Genomic DNA, 21,157 nt, shown 5'->3' on the forward strand with positions numbered 1-21,157 from the left:
TAAAGAATTACAGATGCCAGCAGCAAGCCAGTTGTAAAGACAAATAGAAGGGACTGGGTTACTTAGCATCCTAACTAGCACTTACTAGGCAGAGACCTTCTGCAGTTCTAGCTAGGAATAACTCTGCCCAAATCCTGATGCATACATTCTACCTAGTCAGTTTATACAATAAATATACACTGACCACCTAATGTATAGTGAGCACTATGCTAGATATTAGCAAAAGAAAAATGTCAAAAGACATGGTTGATGTCATCAAAAAACTAACAGTCAAGCATGGTAAATAAACATAGTAAATAATAATTATTCTATAAGAAATCATAATATGCACAGTCCAATGAGAACACAGAAGGGAAAAGCCAATACCTTTTGGAAGATTAGGGAAAGATTTAATGTCAGAGATGAAAATTGGGCTGAGTCTTACTGGATGAGTAAATGAGTAAAGTTACTAAGCAAAATAAAGAGGATTATAGGTAGCTGAACGGGGGAGAAGAAAGGATAGGACAGACAGACAGAGCAGGAAGAGAAGGTAAGAGAGGGGGAGCAGGAGATAGAGAAAGAGAGAGATTGACTGAGATTCCCAGGAGATTTAATCTGACCAAATAAAATTGAGGCAAGGCAATGGAGGAAATAGTGATTAAAGTTCTCTCTACACCCTGAGGGAATATTCTCTTCACAGTATGAAGAGAATAACTAACTAAAAGAGAGGAAGTTGAATTTTCCAAAAGAACTTGTAATGAATTTGCATCTAACCCCAATGGGTCTAGTTATAAAGTAACTTTAGTTCCTTCTTGGTCTCAAAAAATCCAATTACTGGAGTTGCCTTAAGAAGAATGTGCATGTCTTTTTAACTATATAGATAGAAAATACTTTGTAACTCTAACAATGATTATTAATAAATCAAAATTTCTTCTGTGAACTATCATTAAATGCATTTCAAAGAGAACATTAAAGTCATTTTATATACTCCATTATAATGAAATAACAGTGAACTATGTATCAGGCACTATCTAAGCATTAAATGCATATTACCTCATTTAATCCTCACAAGCACAATTAAGTACTGTTATTAAGGCCTCTATTTTACAAATGAGGATTCTCAGGCATAGATAGGTAAAATGACTTGTTCAAGATCATGCCGTGGGTAAGTGGCAGAGCTAGGATTCAAACCACTGTGGTCTGTTTTCAGAGTCCAAGTTCTTTATTACCACACTATATTATTTCTTGTAATGATGGAAAGGGAACTACCAAATGTGTCAACTCTGACAAAACAGAGAATCTGAATAAAAATTTTTAAAGTGTGATGTTCTCCAGTCGCCATGTCATTGGTCAAATGCCTGCCTTATGCTGTTGTGACAGTCTACTAGAAAGCTTCAGCTTACACTGTGATGGAAATGAACAAGGAAGCTATACTCCAGTGACTATGATTAAACTCTGAAAATGAATCTTCTCTAACTCAGAAACATTTATTTGTGTTACCCTTTTGTCCTAGTAGATACATTAAAACTTAAACCACTCCAGCCACTGAATAATGATCCTCCCTAGGGTGACATAGGCGTAGCCTCCCCCAACTTAAGTCAATGCTGACAGCAGAACCTGCACTAATAGGAGCCAGATGGTTTTTAAAAAGGGGGACTTCTCTTCTCTGAAATAGAAAACACTTCCATGAAACTTAAGGCTGCTACTTCCACCCCAACTCTATCGTTTGCAAGTTTCTCTGTACGAACACGTGTATACATAATGTGTATGTATGCATGGTTATGTATGCATGGTTTTGGGGCAATGCCTCTTTAAAAGAATAAGGAGAAATTACCCAAAATAGTTGGGTAAGAATTTATCTTCTACTTACCACATGTAAATCACTCCACCTTTAGTTACTTACATGGGGTTTTCTGACTGCCCTACTTTCAGGACAGGAGTGAAGAGGCTGAGTGCTACATGTGCATAGCTGAATAATATGTTTACTTCTGAAAGAAATAAGTCAAGCTGAGCCAAACTTCATTCTCTTGCTGTAAGGAAAACAATCACTTTTTTAGCAAAAAAGGAAAAAAAAATAACTTGACTATAATTTGCTCAGAGATATCTGGCTAGTAAATATAGAAAGGAATTATTTAAAGCCAATAGAATGTAGTTTATTCTCTCAATGAAAAGACCCCAATTATTTTCTGAAGCTAATATTCTGCTTGAGTACAAAGAAAGCTAAGGTTTAAAAAAACAAACAAAGGAATTAAATGTTAATCTCAGTTATCTCTGCCCAGAAATCACTCTACCTTTGTTACCTTAGTCTCCTCCTTTGATAATTGACGATGATAATGTCTTATAGGATATTGTGGAAATAATAAAATAATAAGCATACATTCAATATTTGAAGTTGGGCCATTGATAACTAATACAAAAACAATTAACAATGCCATAGAAATTGCATTCCTCAGGCTCATAGTTTCAGCAGAAAAGACATTCCATTTTCTATGCATGAATTAAGCGAGTATTGTAGCAAAGTAGATAAAACACTATTCAGGGAAAAATGTTTGTCTAACAAACAGATTCTTCAAAATTTGTTAAGTGTAGATGATAACATAGAGCAAGAATAGGTAAAATTGCACTTGATGGTAACTATGTAAAGATCTGTAAAGGAGAGAGAGTTGGGGTGGTGGCAAAAGCAAGAGGTTAATTATCCCAACACCACACATTTGGTTTACACATTGAAAGCCATAGACAAGAAGCAAGCAGCTGCAGGAACTCATCACATTGATTTAATTAGCTTTGAAGATGTGTACTCTGATCTCCATGTTGTACAATTGTGAAAGTTTACTTAGATGAATGGCTGAAAGCACAGTTACACATGCTGCTCTATTTCAACAGAATTAAATCTTGGGGGGGGGGGGGGGGCACAGAAAATGTCCTTTCTGTAAATCTCAGCCATCTTCTTTCTTTTTAGCAAGTTTGTTATTGACAAATACAAAATTTGAAAATTTTACAATGGGACAATGCAGCTTCTGAAAAGGATGCGCACCACAGTGAGTTCCTTCTTATGATCTCAAATCCAAAAAGCAAGGATCTTCCTAGAAAACCCAGGTGGTGGCATGAAATGCATGCCAAGGTGTCCTCTCTGAGGTTCTGGTACCAAGTACCTCAATGATTTCTAACAAGCCACATGGTGGGACATGTAGGGGGACTCATGAGTGAATTCACCTTGATATATACATGAAGTTATTCTTCACGTAAAAATCAAAATACAATAAAATCTGGTTTAAAATATTTTAGAAATTGTGTAGAGGCTGATGCAAAAATGAAGTCTCACTTTGTAAGCATTCCTAGGAGAGCTTTCCATTGTCAGAACCTACTCTACCTAGACATGTCTCTAAAACTGCTGGAGGATTGACATATCCATCCCACAGCACATTTCCAACTCAAGTTCATTCATTCACAGATGATGGAAGTATGACAGTTGCATTTACCTCATTGTGTTTCCTGCAGAAAAATAAATCAGCCTAAAAGGATAAACTCTGAACCATAATAGGCTCCTGAATTTTCCTCCTCCCAGGAACACACTGAATGCACATCTACACACAGGGAAGTTTCCTCTGAGGAGAAAACAACACAATAACTTGTTGAACGATTCATCCAGCAATGGAGAAAATACCTACATTACAATGAGTAGGAAAGGCTGAGACACAGTATTGCCTTAAACCCCAGCCAGCACAGCACCACACAATCCAGAGGGAACCTCTAACTCCTGAGGAGCTAAGGGTTTGGACCACATATATCTAGCACCCCAACTTCGAAGGCCTCCATCTGAGGAACGTGCCCCTGATCATCTAGGTCTAATAGCCAACAGGGCTTGCATTCGCAAATCCCACAGGATTACAGCAAAAATAAAAGCAGTTTTTAAAAGGGTGCCAAGGCACACCCTGTGACTATACACTCAGGCTCAGCACAGTGGAAGCAGGGGTAATGCCCATCTCCCAGTCCTCCCTGGAAGGGGTTGGATTGCATAGTTTCCCGGGTGCTACCTGAAGGTCAAGTCTCTAAACCATTTGCATTGTTTATGGAGGTACTGACTGCAATCCTCCATTTTGGGACACCCTAACTACAGAGAGCACTACAAACAAAGACAGAGGCTCAGGTAATCACAATGATTTGAGAGACAATCAGGAATTCTGGCCAGGCTCATTGACAAGGCTCATCTCCCCCTTTATCTGATATGCAGAAATCAACACAGAGTCACAAGCAGACAGAAACGGAAGAAACAAGGAAATATGTTCCAAAGGAACAAGACAAATCTCCAGAAAACAATCTTCATGAAACAGAGATGAGTTATTTACCTAGTAGAATGGGGTGAGTGGGTGGATATGGATGTGTTGTGTGTGGATATCCTGGAGGGCATTATGCTAAGGAAAATGAGCTAGAAAAAGACAAATGCTGCATGGTATCATTCATATATGGAAACTAAACAAGAGTAGAATGGTGGATGCCAGGAGGAGGGAGATGGGGAGATAGGGAGTGGTGGTATGGTGACTAATGTCGATAATCCTGTTTTGTATAATTGAAATAGTTTAAGATATTAGAACTTTTTAGTGTTTTCAGCATCACCATCAACAAACAAAAAAGGTAAATATGTGAGACAAATAAAAATGTGTGTTAAATCAATGGTGGGAATACTTTCACAATGTATGTGTATATCAAATCCTATTGTATACTTTAAATATATCACAATGTATTTTGTCAACTACACCTTGATAAAAAAGATAAAATATGTTGAATTTATTATCAGAGAAAAGCATGGGGGATCAAAGTTTGGTGGGGGGTTTTTTGGGTGTTTTTTTTTTTTTTTTTTTGGCATATGTATAGCCAGTTACTGCAATGCTATTTGTTTAAAAAATTATCTTTTCTCCACTGCCTGGCCTTATTGAAAATTAATTAATCACATATGTGTGGGTCTATTTTCGGACTCTAGTCTGTTCCATTGATCTATATTTATCCTGATACCAATGCCAATGACTTGGTTATTGTAACTTCAGAATAAGTCTTGAAATCAGGTAGTTTAAGTCTACCAACTTTGTTCTTTTACAAAGTTGTTTCAAAAAGTCTAGATCCTTTACATTTCCATAAAATTTTAGAAACTGTTTATCAATTTATTTTTTTTAAAGTAGTCTATTGGAGTGTTGACTGGGATTCCACTTGTCAGTTTGAGAATTGACATGTCAACAATAGTGAGTCTTCTGGCCCATTCACATGGTATCTCTATTTATATGTCTTTTCCCCCCTTCTTTTATCATTAGTATGTAATTTTAGTGAACATACCATATACATTATTATTAGACTTATGCCTATTTCAAGTGTCACATGTATTGTGTTGGCTCTAACTCCTGGAGGTTATATGAATTAGTGGTATCCACAATGTCCTGTCATCAACAGCCATGCTCAGCTCCTGTAGACTCATACCTGTGGCTTGTTTTACGGAGTTAATACATTTCATATTTGGTCTTCAAAATAAATTTCCTATTTTATGCTATTATAATTGGCATTTTTTTTAATTTCAATCTCTGATTTTGCACAGAAATACAGTTTATTTTAGGGTATTGACTTTATATGCTACCATCTTACCAGACTTATTATTAATTCAAGTAGCTTTTTGGTAGATTCCATCAGATTCCATCAAACTGTCTACACTGACAAGCATGTCATCTGTGAATAAAGACAGTTTTACCTCCTCCTTTACAACTTATCTGTCTTTCCTTTTTTCCCCCTTGTTTTTTGCATTGGCTAGAAACTAGGTCAGGACTGAATATAAGAATAGTGGAAATATTTGTATTGTTCCTTATCCTAGAGAAAACGCATTCAGTATTTGACCATTACGAGATCAGCCAAAGGTTTTTCTTAGATGCCCTTTAGCCAGTTGAGAACAATCCCTTCTATGCCTAGTTTAGTAAGAATTTTTTATCAGGAGTTGAACTTCTATTTTTAAAACCCCTTTTTATGCATCTATCAAGATTACTATGTTATTGTTAGTTAATAAATAAATTACATTAATTGATTTTACATGTTAAACCAGCACTGCATTTCTTGGCTAAGCTCTATTTAGTGATGATGTACTATACTTTTCATAAATTGTTAGATTTGATTTGCTTAAATTTTTTTAGAATATTTGCATCCATGCTCTTGAGAAGTAATGATTTATAATTTTCTTTCCTCTGTTGGTTTTCGAATCAGTATAATAGTACTATCAATGAACAAGTTAGAAACTATTCTCTTTTCTTACATTTTCTGGAAGAATTTGTTTAAAATTGCAATATTTCATCCTTAAATGTTTGGTAGAGATCATTAGTTAAGCCAGCAGAGGCTGGAGTTTCCTTTGTAGAGAAAATTTTAACTGCAAATTTAATTTCTTTAACAAGTATAGGGTGATCCGAGTTATCTACTTCTTGAGTGAGCTTTGGCAGTTTGTCCTACAAGGAATTTGTCCATATCATTTAAGATGTTGAATTTATTCCTAAAAAGTTGTCCATTTGATATTTGTAGGCATTGTAGTCACATCATTTCTCTTATTCTTGAGATAGGTAATCTATGTCTTTTCTCTTTTTTTCTTAATTACTAGGATGAGAGATTTATTAATTTTATTGGTCTTCTCAAAGAACCAAGTTTTGCTTTCATTTATTTTTCTCTCTTGTCTTTCTGTTTCCTATTACAATGGAATCCCACTGTGATCTTTTTTTTTTTCTTCCTTCTGCTTACTTTGGGCTTAAAGTTGCTCTTCTTTTTTCTTAAGTGGTCGCATTTAATTTTGATGTGTTCTATTTTCATTTTTATTCAATCCAAAATAATTTCTAATTTCACTTTTTATTTTTTCTTTTACCCATAAATTATTTAGAAGCCTGTTATTTCATTTCCACATATTTGGGGATTTTACAGATAATTTTCTAAATGTGCTGAGATTGTGGCCCAGAATATGGTCTATTTTGGTAAATGTCTCTGTGCACTTGAAAAGAATGTTATTCTCTTGTTTTGAGGGAAGAGTATTCTGTAAATATCAACTAAGTCAATTGGTTGATAATATTTTTCAAGTCTTTCATATTCTTGTTGACAATATCAGTGGGCTGAGGAAATCTTAGCACTCACATTTCGCATTTCTCAAGTATCATCATCCATCTTTGCCCGATGTGTTTCTCATATATTTCATCTTATTTTCTAGTGATTTCACATGGGATGGTAAATGCAGCCACTGTTACTCCATCTTGCTTGGAAGCAGGGGTTGAAAAGTATATTTATTTGTTATAGCTTCCAATTTTGTTTTTTAAATTGCATATATAAATGTAGGTATTTTGTTATCAACAAAGAGATATACTATCTCTGGGTATGAAAATAATTTCTTATAGGAAGACAGAATTCAATACTGGGCAAGGAGCCCACTATAAAATTCTTTAACACTCCTCCCAACCACTTCATTCTTTAATGAAACTGTGAGAAAAAATATTCATTCAACATTTACCATCTTCTTAGGCTAAGCTTTTTACTAAAGATTGGCGAGAACAAAACCAGAAAAAGGGCCTCCTCCCCTGGGAGCCCTATACTTTGAGTTCAGGAGAAGAAAAGAATTGCAAGCACAGTTTTAACCATTTCTTATCAGCAAGATATTTCCTTATAGCCTTACAGTATTCTCTTATGAAGGAGAAAGTAAAGGAGCTTTCCACATTTAACATATTATTCGCCATGTAACTTGAAACTCGCTCACATATATTTATAATAAAAAAAGAAAACTTTTAATTTGATATATGAAAGTGTGAGTTAGAAAATTTTTAAGGCAAGCAAATGACTGTGAAAACTCCAGTATCTCTCCATATTTTTAAGACTTAGGATGTGAACAAAAGAGAGAAAGAAAAACCCATCTCACCTAGCTAAGGAAGCATGTAAGCAGAGGGTATCACCTCTTTCTTTTAGGAGAGTAGAATTTCAAAGCCTTATAATTTGGTAGGGAGGAGTAAGGGGAGAGGGGTCAACTGATACCACTGAAGTTGAAGATTTGTAAAAACATAGATGAGAAAACCTATTTTCCACTATTTTTCCTGGTAGTCATTTCTTCTTCTCTTTCTCTTTATCATGACGTTTCATTTTTCATTAAGATATTATAAGTAACTTGCATAATAAATAAGATGATGTGATAATACCTTAACTAATAATAAAAAAAAAAGATGATGTGAGCTCATGAGCCTATTTCTTAATTTTATACATATAACTTTTGCTGATATTTCAATTTAATACTTGGACTTACAATGATCAGATACATTACTAATACTTACAATGAGATTGTTCTTATGAAAAATGTCCTATTAATTTTGAGAAACATAAGTTTAAAACTTTGCAATATCATTTGGATGTGTCCTAGAGGTTAATGATTTTTTCATTTTCTTAAGAATAAACAAGGACATTGTCAATGAGCAGTATGTCCAGAATCATAAATGGTATCAGTAACACGAATAACTTTAGGGAGGGAGTTCTTGCTCTCAGTGATGGGGCAGCAGGAGCAGCTGCACTGTGTTTGAAACTGGAGCACAGGGTATCAAAGGACACAAGCGTCATGCTTGATTTGCTTAGAAAACATCTCACTTGTTTTGAGCTCCATTCGAAAATGAACTCAACATATTAAACCCAAATCTAAATCACTTGAAATTCCTTACATCCATATCTCATCCCTAATCTAGTAGAAAAGAAAAAATTTCAATCAGAATAAATATATGCTAAGAATTTATGTGAATTACTATGTAAAATCAATATAAACCTGAGAGCAGGATATGTGACCTATGTCCAACAATATTAAACCTCTGAAGTTTAGAGGACTCCTCCATAGTGTGTACCAATATGTTTTGTATGTAGGATGCATGACTAAATTATTTTAGACAAAATGGACTCACATTTTCGGGCAAATCCCAAGGCTGAAGATTAGAAAATTAAATTAAAAATTTGTGTGAGTCACTTAAATATTTTTGGAGTTCACCTTCTGGACCTTAATAAACTTATCAACATATTAAAAGTGCTCAATTGTAGAGCAGTTTTCAAAGTTTATAATACCATCTTAGAATCCTTTCTAACTCTGAGAGGATAAATTACATGCTAGTGTCTGGCATGTGGTAGGCACTTAGTAAAGGCTGAACATACTGAGCATTCAGTGAATGAGTACTCACCCTTTAATAGCAAGGACTGTACCTCTCAGACTCTAGCCCTTTACAGTAACTAGTTAGATTATATTCATATAATTGTTATATTGGATCTAAGCAACTGAAGATTTTCTAGAAGTTGACAAAAGGTCACATTAAAAACTTTAACTCATAACCCCTTCTTATTACTCTTAAAATAACAAAATCTATATAGAGTTCCAAAAATAAAGTTATATATTTCATATAGACATTCCATGCTCATTTGCACCTTCACTTCTTTACCAAACATTATTGAGCTTCTATTAAACATTAGACATTATACTGTGTCCTGTGAATACAGAGTAAAAAGGTGGTTCTTACAAGCAAGTGTTCACCATTGACTGAGGAGATACAAATCTAAAGTAATAATTACAATACAAATAGGAAACATGCCAGAAAAAAACACATGTTGCAGATTCAAAGAGGAAGGAATAATTAAGTCCAGACAAGATAATAACATATTTTATTAAATAAGAGTAGAAAAGAAGGGAGGAGATCCTGAGTTGAGACTTTAAACATCAATATAATTCTGTTCATGAAAATAGATGTATATTGGAAAAATTATGCAATATTATAAAAATTATCTTCATCTAAAATTCCATGTTATCTTAAAAAAGAGGTAGGAGGAAAAGATAAGAGAGCAAAAGTGTATTAAACACCATCCCTCAAATAAGGACACTCAAATTTGAAAATGAGCTGAATAGAGATCAATCATAACTTTAGATAATTTGAAGGAAACCACTTTTAAAAATTATACTTTCCAAAAGAGCAGAGAACATATAGGCAAATAAAACATAAATAGATGAATAAAAATGTATAAGAAACAACAAAAAGGGAAATATAAAAAATTGAAAGGAAAGGAAAATATGACAGGAATATATGCCAGTTATTTTTTTTTAATTTGCAGGCATATGATGGATACTCAGTTCATGTTAAAATACTTTTGTGTTTTTTTTTTTATTATTGCTTAAAATATTACAAAGGGTATTACATATGTGTCCATTTTATCCCCCCGCCCTAGACAGTCCCCTAGCCTCCCCTATCCCCCAGTGTCTTATGTCCATTGGTTATGCTTATATGCATGCATACAAGTCCTTTAGTTGATCTCTTACCCCCCTACCTCCTGCCCCCCAACCCTCCCTGGCCTTCCCGCTGCAGTTTGACAATCTGTTTGAGGCAGCTCTGCCTCTGTATCTATTATTGTTCAAAAGTTTATAATGGTCTCTATTATCCATGAATGAGTGAGATCATGTGGTATTTTTCCTTCATTGACTGGCTTATTTCACTTAGCATAATGCTCTCCAGTTCCATCCATGACGTTGCAAATGGTAAGAGTTCCTTCCTTTTTAGAGCAGCATAGTATTCCATCGTGTAGATGTACCAAAGTTTTCTAATCCATTCATCTACTGATGGGCACTTAGGCTGTTTTCAGATCTTAGCTATGGTGAATTGTGCTGCTATGAACATAGTGGTGCATATATCTTTTCTGATTGGTGTTTCTGGTTTCTTGGGATACATTCCTAGAAGTGGGATCACAGGGTCAAATGGGAGTTCCATTTTCAGTTTTTTAAGGAAAATACTTTTGAATTGAATAAAAAAAATTCAACTAGATACTGTTTACAAGGAATATACCTTTAAAAAGTATCATAGACATCTGAAAAAGATAAACATATAAAAATGAGGCAAATGCAGAATAATTTTAGGTGTTCCAAAATTAACACCAGAAATAATAGAGATAAAAATCAGATAAATCATTTAGAAAAGTGAGATTTTAACATGATAAAGGGTAATTTTACAATATATAAAGATAAATGGCATATGCTTGTATGCCCTAATTTATTTCTTATTACACATTTTAAATACAATAAATTGAGAAAACTTACTATTGATGATTATTCTTGAACAGAACAATATTCAGTATTAAATTTATCTTTCAAAAAGCCATCAACAGTAAAATCAACATTTATTTTAAAAATTCAAATCTTTTTTTTTTAAGTAGAAAAAAAAAGTTTTTTTCAGAGAAAAAGAAGTCATTGCATTTAGAGAGAGCTAATTAAAATTTGAAAGGTAAGCCTCCAATAGTCAAAACAATCATAAACATAGAGAATAATGTGAGAGCCAGACTGTATTCTATTGTTCATGGAAAATTTGCAAAAAAGTAACAGTGTGCTGGAACACAAAGCTCAATAAAAATGGGACCAAAGCAATAATTAAAAATATAATAACCTTTTTCTAAATTGAAAATAACTCCATATGTACATTGAAAGGTCACACATTTTACAGATTAAACCATTGATTAAAGCACTCATGCTTACATATATTTCCAAGTTTTTGGGAATACAAGGACATAAAAAATATTTCAACTATCTCCCAGCTGGACTGCAATACATCTTTGCCATTTCTAACACAGGGTCTTACACATAGGTGGCTAATTAGTTAAATTAATACTCAATAATTATGTATTTTATGATTTTAAAGTATTGAATATTTGACATGCCACAACAGGAAAAAAATGAGATAATTGAGATAATATTTGTCAATATACTTTTAGATTATCCAATGACAAGGGTTTTATAAAATCAGTATGCTAAATTTTTATTATTCCATGATCTTAATCAAAAATTCAAAACTGCCTCTGACTTCTATAGAATTACCTTGCTTTGGAAGTACTTATCTCTACTTAGCAAACTAACAGCTCTATTATTTTTGGTACTAATTTTACAAACCTGCATGTTCTAGTAGTGCCATAGACTAAATATTTGTATGACCCACAAATTCTTATGTTGAAATCCAATCCCCAATGTGACAGTATTTTGAGGCAGGATCTTTGGGATGTGATTAGGTCATGAGGACACAGCCCTTATGAATGCAACTAGTGCCCTTATTAAAGGGACCCAAAAACAGCTCTCTCACTCCTTCTGCCATGTGAGGACACAGACAGAAGACTGCTGTCTATGAATCAGGAAGCAGGCCCTCACCAGACACCAAAACTACCAGAGTCTTGATCTTGAACCTCCCAGCTTCCAGAAAGTCAGAAATAAATGTTTGTTATGTAAGCACTCAGTATTTTTGTTATAGTAGCCCAAATAGACTAAGACAATTCTATAAAATACTAGAGGCCCAGTGCACGAATTCGTGTATGGGTGGGGTCTAGCCGGCCAGCCCCAATAGGGGCCAATCGGGCCAGGCCAGCTGGGGGGAGGGTACACAGGTGGTTGGCTGGCCAGCCCCGCCTCCTGGTCAAACTCCCGGTCAAGGGGACAATTTGCATATTAACCTTTTATTATGTAGGATTTGCCTCACCTACCTTAAATGTTTAATATCTTGAATTTTAAGTGACATGAAACTTAATTTTATATTTCCACGAATTTTGTAGAGCTCTCCCATCATGATTTTTTCTATTTCCATCACATACACAGAGAAAGGTAACACTTTAAAATATTTATGCTATTTCATTAAGTATTTTGTTGTGAATATACAATTTCAATAGAACTTTGAGCAGATTTCTTTGCTATAAAGTTATCTTTCTACATCTTTAGTACATCTTAAAGGGATATTCTCCTGTTCAAATTACTATTGACTTTATCCTTAACCACAGATTGTACATAAAATTCTTGCATAAATTTATGTAGAAGAACAGAGACTTGCTCCCACAAATTGTATTAATTACTAGGTGAGCCATTTGTTTAAATAAATATGTATATCTTGGGACATTGGCCCAAATTCAAAATAACCTTATCTGTGTAAAATTGTAGGAGTACGCACTCTTTATCAACAAATGTCCCTTCATAGGATCCTGCAAAGAGCTTATCCCTGATGATACTGGAAATAACTTCTTTGGAGGGAGGGGGGGAGGTGTGAGGGAGGAAATAAAATCCTGAAGAAGAGAAAAAACAGCAAAGTAGTAGTTTGCCTTTGAAATTTGGATCCCAAGTCACTCTGGAAGTTAACAGAAAAACCAAAACCTTTACCAGTTCACAGTACACAGTAAGTAGTAGTTAGTGTAGTCTGTTGGTCAGTGTACTATTCAGAGCCCTCAGTGAATAATAATGGCTAACAACTGTAGCTGGGTCTCCCTACTGAAGACTGTCAGTATCATTCAGGAGAGCCCTTAAGGAGAATCTGAACTTAGTGACCATAAAGACCAGGCATTCCTTAGGTATAGGTGCTATTCAAACGTTTGACTTATAGGCATTTATGTCTGTTTAGTATGGTCTTAAATATACTAAATGTTCTTGACTGAAATTAAGTCAGAATTCTCACACTGCATTTTCAGTCCACCTCCTCTGAACTTTGTTGTGAAGAATTTCTTTTAAAATTCAAAGTCCGAAAAAGTTTCCTTCTCCTAAGCCATGGTTTGCTTCCTCTGGTCTGATAATGAAAATTAACTAACTGACCAAGACTCCCTTTTCCCTCAGACCAAATCTGAGACTGGATAACAGTAACTATCGAGAGGCTAATCGCCTGCATATATCTTTTATGCCCTGCATTTGACTTTCTACATCTGCTTATGGTTCCCTTCTTATTTTTTACATCTACTTTATCATTATTATAAACGCATGTTCCCATTGAAAGATGCTTCAGATCCTTTGTGGATCATGGTGGTGAATAAGTAAGGAACTAAATGAGTACTTATGATCTGTCTCTTTAATACCTTGATCCACTTAATTTCTCTATCCTCTGTCCTGTCCCAAGGCATCCCCTCATCAGTAAATGGCTCCATTGTCTGCCCAGATCTCAGGCCAGAAATCTAGGAATCACCTATAATTTTTTTCTTTTCATCACCCTTCACACAATACATCAGTAAATTCTACTGGCTCTTCCTCTTAAATACATCCTATTTAATTTTTCCCCCTCCATCTCTATTACTTCTGTCTTGGAATACTTTTGTGCCATTTCTCTTCTGGATTACTACAAGAGCTTACTAAGAATTCTTCATTCTTTCCCTTTTATTTGACTACATTTGTTTTGTTAAGACTTTATATTTTTAGAGAAGTTTTAGGTTTACAAATATATTGAGAGGAAGGTACAGAAATATCCCATATATCTCCTACTTCCACATATGAATTCCCTCTCCAATTATCAGCATTTCCTTCCAGGGTGGCACATTTGTTACAATCAATGAATCTGCACTAACACATCATTGTCATACAAAGCCCATAGTTTACAGTAGGGCTCACACTTGGTGTTGTACATCATATGGGTTTGAACAAATGTGTAATGAATGACATGCATCCACTATTATAATATCAAACAGTGTTTTCATGGCCTAAAAGTCCTCTATGTCTCACCTATTCATCCCTCCCTCAACTCCCAACTCCTGGCAACCATTGATCTTTTTCCTTCTCCATAGTACTGACTTTTCCAAAATGTCATGTAGTGGAATCATACAGTATGTAGCCTTTTCAAATTGACTTCTTTCACTTAATACAATACATTTAAGGTAGCTACATGTCTCTTTATGGCTTGATAGTTTATTTCTTTTTAACACTGAATAATATTCCATTGTTTAGATGTACCACAATTTATCCATTCACCTATTGAAGGATGTCTTAGTTGCTTCCAAGTTTTGGCAATTACGAATAAACATCAGTGTGCAGTTTTTTGTGTTGACATAAGTTTTCAGCTTTTCTGAGTAAATAACAAGGAGTATGATTGCTCAATAATGTAGTGAGAGTATGTTTAGTTTTACAAGAACCTGCCAAACTGTCTTCCAAAAGAGCTGTACCATTTTGCAGTCCCACCAGTAATGAGAGTCCCCGTTGCTCCACATGCAATTACTTTATTAATAGATTAATCTTTTACAATATAAAGCAGGTATTTATCTCTGTTGTTTAGCATCTTTTTGTTGGGGTTCAGTATGCTTTAAATAAATACAAAGCTTCTTTTTCTGGCCAACAATGTACTACATAATCTGGCCATTGCCTATGTCTGCTTCATCAGGCGCAATGACCCAAGCATGCAGGCCCTTCTTCCTCAGACATGCCAACCTTGTTCTCATTTTTCCATTTGTTGTTGCCTCTTATAGAGAGGCATAGGACAGGAGTTGGCTGAAGGCACCTGCCCCTGCCTTGACTTTTCCAAACAAGTCTGAGCCCCTGGGTGTTAACTTAGACATGTCCTTGCTTAAAGGACACATGTGCTTTCTCAAGGATACTTACCCTGCTGATAGTATCTAATAGTCAATTTGAGTTCAAGCTGTTATTACAATAAAAGCCTAAGGAGGCAGGCAATCAGGGCTTTTTTGGCTACTTATGCCAACTAGCCCTTAGCCTCTCTTTCACAGAAATATGTGTCAGAGTAATCTATTCATCCATCATTCAGGGTCTGCTGGTCAGCCCCGGCAGCCTCTAGCCAGAGCACTGTGCCCCAGATTGTCTGGTGGCTGCCTTCCTCCTCTTTTCAGTCTTACCAGCCCATTTCCAGTTATATCTTCTCAGCAATGTTTCCCCTCACTGCCACTCCCACCAGCACCAACATCAAACTAACATTGCCAACTCCCATTACTTGCCCACTCTTTCCTCAGTTTAATTGTCTTCATTATACTTATCCCCACCTCTGTCTTATTCTATTTGCTTATTACTTATTTATCTTCTACCTTCCAATATGAGTTTCTTGAAAATGAGGGCACTGTCTTTCAGGTGTATGACTTTCACCTCCATATCCAAGCGCACACATACCAGGTGCTCAATAAATATTCATTGAATTACTGAATATTTAATGTTTTTAAATGTAAAGCTCAACTATTTGAATTAGACCAGTGAGAAATAATAAAGACTAGTAAAACACACTGCCTTCTATAAGTTAAAATCTATTTGGAAGGACAAGGTCAATACCTACAACACAATTAAATAAAAAAAAAAAACAAGGGCGACCTACAGAGGGCAAACACTTTGCCACTGTAAATGAGTATGGCAAGTTCAATAAACAACTGAGAAAGCAGCTTGTCTAAAACTTGTGGTGGACCAGAATTTGCTGCCCCTTGGAGGGTAGGCTGACAAGTGTGGAGCTGAGTCATTAGGCCGCCTGTCCTATAGAAGAGGCAGACAGATTACATGCATTAAAAACCTGACCCCGCCTTTTATTTTCTGGATTAAATTCTCTGGTTCTTATTTCTCTTACTTATAAAACAGGAATAATGATACTATCTAATTCATTCACTCATGTTTTGAGAGCATTAATCAGGCATTAATCTAGAAATAATTTAGTTTTGACTTAAAAAGACAAAGGTCCTATTCTCATTAAGATCCCTTCCTAAGAGGATATTATTATAATAAACATATGTGCTTATTATGTGAGATAAGGCATGAGAATGTTTAGCATAGTGCCTGGTACCAAATAACCACTCAAAAATTTAGTTATTATAATTTTATTAGGCATTAGGAAACATTGTAGGCGTTGGAGCAGAAAAAACAGTGTTTTAGAAAGAATAACCTATTAAAGAAATAGAAATGATTAAAAAGGATTGAGATTAGAGGTAGGGAAATAAATTAAAATTTTTCAATTTATATGGTGTCCTATCATGCTATCAGATTAAGTATAATTACAAAACCATATTCTTGATTTTACTCGGATTGTTATAACCTCCTTTAGGGTAAATCAGTTGCCTTGCTCTTGCCAATGATGGATTGTGGTAATGAGCTGTGTCTTGGTAGTATACTTAGAATAAAGAATAGATAATAAATATAGCAACGATCATCCTATATCTCAGCATGCTCTTGATCTTTATTTACTTACTAATCACAGCTGTCTAATATTTTTCTCCCAAAATTAAATAGTTTCTGATATCTTAGAGTTCAAATATTAATGAAGAAGAAAATATTCAAGCATATAAGTGGTGGACAATCTCATGTGAAAGTTCAAAGGAGGAACAAATGGCTGGGAGAGAAGACTTCATGAATGGGATATCAAGAATGAATAGGGAGTTTGCCCTTCATAAAAGGAAGAAGAAATAATAGCATTATTTGCTGATAATAATGGTAATCACTAACATTTATTGAGGGCTTACTGTGTATCAGTCACTGTTCTACATGTTTTATAAGGATTAACTGATGATCCTAATAATGAACCATAAAATGGCTACTATTGGTCTCCCTGTCTTATAAATGAGGAGTTATTAAGTAGATTCCTATGGGCACATAGCTATGAAGCAATAAAAGATGTATTTGAACTCAAGGAACCTGATTCTAGAGCCTGGGCTCATAATCACATTGTTTTTTATAGCATGTACCATAATCCATTAACCTCATATCTAATTTAGTGTCCTTTACAAAAAAAAAATGTTAAAAGGGAAAAATAAGCAATTCTACTTATAATCCCTATCTATACAACCACCTCCAATGACAGTGGTTCCCAAACACTGACTTGCCACATGTTGTGGGAGCAGAGAGTATAATCTCCTTACTTCCCTTGTGGTCACGGGACAGAAACATAAAAGGCTTCTGTGCCGCAATCAATTTGATTTGGAACAAGATAGCCATCACTGGCAATCACTTGCTACTTCATCTAGCAAAGCCACCAAAAGTCTTGCTGACTTGAAAGAGCAAGGTCAGGCAAATAAATACTGGAAGAATTTGGGAGATGCCCAGTTTTAACAATAGTTTCCTTTTCACATTGGTACAGAGCAGAAGTTATAAATTCATAATCATTCACGGCAGTGTAGCCTGACTGTGAGTATCGGAATGTCAGAAATGAGAAGGGGATTTAAGGCAAATTATGAATATGTTGGTTTTATCAGGAAAGTAAACCCTCTATCCATCAAGGAATACAAGCAACCTTTCAGATTAGTGGAATATACTTTCTATATTATTTTTTAATGGTGCTTCTTTATCTATCTCCAAGAAGCATCAAAAAAATAAATAAACATGTAAAGATAAGAGAAAAATATTTACAGCTAAATCCAAGTACAAAAACTTTCTTAATGTTCCACACCTGGAATATAATCCAGTAATTAATTTTTAGACCTATTCTAGTGTGGCCATCTAATATCTAACTTGCTGACTTTAGACAAAAATAATCAACTAAATAAAATCCCCTAAAATGAACAAAACCTTGCCTATTTCCACACTTCCATTCACATGAGAAATATATCATTTTGTAATACACTGAATGAATAGGCCACTTTATATGTTCATGCATGTGTTAAGACTGGCAGTATAGCATAGTGGTTACAAGGACAGATTCTTGAGGTACACTGCCTGCATTGACTCCTAGCGATTCCATCGGCTAGTCATATGACTTTGCATTAGTCACTCAGCCATCCATGCTTCAGTTTTTCCTTCTGTAAATTGCTGAAAGTATCCGCATGTGCCACATTGGAGTGTTGTGAAGATTAAATGAGTTAACATATGTAAAGTTATAGAACAGAGCCGGGCACACGGTGATTCTCAGTGAGTGTCTGCTATCACCTGCTAAGGTTGTTTTTACATATTATAGCATTTGATTTTTGAATTAACCCAGATATTTCATAGGACAGATATAAGCAGTCCTGTGTTTTTTATGCACTACACCCTTGTAGGCTGTATTTTATGTTTATGTTTGTGTTACAATCCTGTCTACACACAGGCCCTGTATCCTGATTGTGAATTTATTAATTCCTTACAAGGCAATACTAGCAAACAAAAAATACAAAAATAAGGAATTCAAATAGAAAACAGGTTCTGCCTGTGCTACTCTTTTACAGTGGAGAAAATGTAGTCCGTATGATTCTAAATGTTTTGTTTATAATACTGTCTATTTCTAACCAGATAAAATAACTTGATCACAAGTGTAAACATTTATTTATGTAAAGTTCCTATGTTTCATTTATTTTCATTACTTGAAATAGAAGTCAACCCACAAACACTGCTGGAGTCACTGGGCGCCCTGGTCCCCTTTCCAGGCGCAGTGGTCAGCAGGGGCCCGGCCCTGAGCGCCTCTCAGGCTGTGATAACAGCAGGACTCTCGCCGCGACTCGGCCTCTTCTGCTGCTTCCTCTGGTCTTGGAGCGCTGCCAGCACCCATTTCATCACCCTGCTTCAGAGCTAAAACCTCCAAGGAATTCCACACCACTTTTTGTTCTGACAAGGAAAATAATCCTATTTGTCATAGACAAATTGAAGAGTTTAGCAAGAACATAACCAAAATGTTGAGGGAATGTGTAAACATCTCCAAGAAAGCCCAGATACAGACACTGGGTTGATTAGTGGGAAACAATGAGGGACCAGGTGTATCTGATAACAGGCTTGGAATATGTGAAAAGCTGAGATGGGGAGGAGGAATTAGACTTGCTCGTATACTGCTCCCACATGCAGACCTGGGGCTGGGACTAAAATGAAAGGAGCTAGATTTGAACTTAAGAAATGGATGGACATACTGACCATCAGACAGTGAAATAAGGTTTGTGTGGTTCTGAGATTCCTGACCTGGAGCTGCACCGGCAAGGGCTGGCCAGTAAGGTGTCAGAGGTGCTCAGGAGTGAGTTCCAAAACTGGCCGGATAGGGTAGCTGTGCTGACCCACCTTTCAAGTCTCAGAAGTGGAAATAGAAGACTACAAAACCCTGGACGGTAACGAAGGGGAAAAAATGAATAAACTGGTGCTCACAACAATGGTTCCTATGGGACCCAAAGGAAGCTTTCCAATAATAGCGAGTTGTGTTTTTCACACATCTGAGGCTGAACATGTAATAGGCTATGAAATGTGCTGATATATGGTCACTGTACTAAACATTTTACATAGTCTTGTGGGCTAGATTGTGTCTCCCCAAAAGCTACGTTGACGTCCTGACCCTCAGTACCAGTTCCTATGACCTTATTTGGAAATGGGACCTTTGTAGTTACATTCAAGTTAATAAGAGATCACACGGAATAGGATGGGCTCTAAATCCAGTGACCAGTATCCTTAAAAGGAGAGAAAGATTTGAGACACCCAGATACCGGGGAAGAAGGCCATGTGCAGCAGGAGCAGAGATGGGTGTTACATAAGCACAAGCCCAGGAATGCCAGGGCCAAGAGTTGCTGGTCACCACCAGAAGAGGTAAGGGAAGGTACTTCCTAGAGCCTCCAGAGGAAACATGACCCTGCCTGCTCCTTGATTGTGGATGTCCAGCTTCCAGAACTACGAGAGAATGAGTTTCTGTTTCTTTAAGCCGCCTAGTTTGTGATAGTTTGTTATGGCAACCCTAGGAAACTAATACATGTGCTTTGTTTGATTTAATCTTTATACTAATACTATGAAAAATATCTCTAAGAATGGATGACAAAAACTAAGAATGAAGAGATCAGAAAACTTAGTCAAAGTCACACTCTAGAAAATAGCAAAACTGAATTCCATCCAGATTACTATTTCTCTGTATGCCATTTCCTGCTCCATGCTACCTCCTACAGCGCGCACTCGCCCAGAGAACATCACACACCTTAGTGTTGGGGGCATGGATGTGTTCTGACTTAGGCAACAGAGCCCCAGTTTCCACTTAAATGTTTTCATCCATCCCAGAGGAGCCCAGTTTGGGGCCATCCTCTATCATGAGCCAAAAGTTCTTTCAGTACCTGACTTGAGTGGACGAAATAAGGTCCAGGAATAAAAGCAATGTACAGAGGGACTGTGGCCTCCCTTTACATCAGTCATGTGCCAGTGCTTCCCAAGCAGCCACACTCCTCTACTCTCATATTTAATAGGATATGAGATTTCAAATTTGCTGAATTCTGATTTATTGAAAAGGAAATATAATCAAAACAGTCTGTGTTACAAAGTTTTAACAGGGAGATAAAAGATTGTGCAGATAAATATTGTTTGTTAGCTTAATGCCATATGATCTCGTTTATGTGGGGAATCTAATGAACAAAATAAACTGATGAGCAAAATAGAAACAGAGGCATAGATACATGGAACAGACTGACGGCTGTCAGACAGAAGAGGAAAGGGGCGACTGGATGAAAGAAGGTGAAGGGATTAGTTAAAACAGTGGTTCTCAACCTTCTGGCCCTT

The sequence above is a fragment of the Myotis myotis genome, unplaced genomic scaffold, assembly GCF_014108235.1.
Source record: "Myotis myotis isolate mMyoMyo1 unplaced genomic scaffold, mMyoMyo1.p scaffold_m19_p_3, whole genome shotgun sequence".
NCBI classification, from domain to species: Eukaryota; Metazoa; Chordata; class Mammalia; order Chiroptera; family Vespertilionidae; genus Myotis; species Myotis myotis.